This window comes from Arachis ipaensis, chromosome B01 (assembly GCF_000816755.2).
Source record: "Arachis ipaensis cultivar K30076 chromosome B01, Araip1.1, whole genome shotgun sequence".
Taxonomy (NCBI): domain Eukaryota; kingdom Viridiplantae; phylum Streptophyta; class Magnoliopsida; order Fabales; family Fabaceae; genus Arachis; species Arachis ipaensis.
In genome coordinates, this window is record NC_029785.2 from 3,177,278 (window position 1) to 3,179,269 (window position 1,992).

A 1,992-nucleotide genomic window follows, 5' to 3' on the forward strand; every position below is an offset into this window, starting at 1 on the left:
TGAGGCAGAATTGGGCAAACATTTATTCCAAGCCATGCAAAATTAATTATCTTCTTCTCCCCCTAAAAAAAACATTGACTTATGAGAGTGAAGACAGAGAGACATAAAAGCATTCTCATTCATTTAACCCATGTACACTGCTGAAACTTTTTCACATCGTTCTACTTTGCCTCAACATAAATCCATAACAGCACATATATTAATAGTTATTTACGCGGATGCATTCATGTTTTATTCTTTTAATTTTTTTTTTATGTGATCGATAAACGAAAAACAGTTCAAAGAATTGAAAGTGATAATAGGGTTCGCCAAACAAGTGTCCCAGTGACATTGGCTACCGTACCCCTTTTCTTTATCCAATTTTTTGTTGATAAGTCTCATACAATATTTTTAAAAGTTTTTTTTTTCATTAAGAGATCACATTTTTCACTTTAATAATATTAATAATAAAACTATGAAAGAAAAAAAATGAAAAATTTTTATTGTGTATAATATAAAGAACAATGGTACTTATTTATATTAAATTGATTATGAATTTTAAAATTAAACAACCAAATTCTCTAGATAATTTTATTAGAAAAAAATAAACATAACAAACTTAAAAAAAGATAAGCATAACAAATTTTGTTTTTAAAAGAAGATGGTGACATAAAAATAATGGTTTAATATGCAAGTTGGTGGATGGAAGATATCAATAATTCACATTAATAAAATGGTTGACAAAGACGTGTGCGACGTGGTAACACAGAATAAGATGCGTGCGGCGGGGCTAGGACTGCCGGCGGCAGAAACAGAGAAGGAGATGTTGTGCTCACTACAACAATATAGATTATTTTTTAGGGTTATAATGTGTAAAAGAAAATTAAAATTTGTCAAAAAAACAAATTTTGATACTATTTTAACTATGAAAATATGTTAATAAAAATTTTGTCAAAAATAGTATTTTTAACATATAAGTGATTGTGAAAAAAATTTAAATCTTATTTTGATAAATATTGGCTGTCAAAAATAATTTGTTAGAAAATTTTGAGAACATATTTTCTGTGATATTTATTAATTGTCAAAAATACTATTTATTTTGACACTTATTGACTATAAAATATTTTCAACAAAAAATTTTAACAAAGAATGAAATGAGATCTTGAAACTAAAGAATAAATTGAGATTTTGAAGATAAAGAATGAGTAGTATAATCCTAAACTGAGAGCAGTGTGATGTCAAAATTAACAGAGCCCAAAGAAGAAGAAAAATAGTGGAGTAAATTGAAAACAAATGAGTATCAAAATTGAGGAGTAATTTTCTACGGTCAAATTATTCATCAAGAAAACATAGAAAATTTGACATTTGTGATATTTGTCAAAAATATATATTAATTTTGACATTTAATTATGGTGTTAAAAAATAAAATGTTAAAATAACTCTATTTTCTTGTAGTGGCTTGAGGGAGAGGGAACAAACAACGATCTTCAAAGAGCACCTAGAGTGCGGTAAAAGTGATCTTCAGAAGGTGCGTAGAGCGTGGTAAGAGTGATCTTCAGATGGCGCGTAGAGCGCGATAAGCGTGCAACAAAACTGCAAAAAAGAAGCGCAGACAGAACTGTTGTAAGAGTGTAGACGAAACTACTGTAGGAGTACAGACGGAACTGACGGAAGAAAGCGCAGACGGAACTGTCGGTAAAAAATCTATATTTATTTTTGGAAATTATGCCATAATAAATGATCTATTCCATGAATGGTAGTTATTTTTTATTAGAACAGGAATAACCAAGACTAAGATAAGATTTTCATTTGGATTGATGTAATAACAGGGATTGGTTGGATCCGGAGTTAAATTCGAAGATTAATTATTCATTACGAGAGGGGAATAAAAAAGAAATAGGATAATTTTTCACAAAAAAGATAATACTTTATATATCATTCTCAAAGAAGATACCATGACTCTCATACCATAATAAAACAATAAAAGAATAAAAAAAAATAAAAAAATTTTAT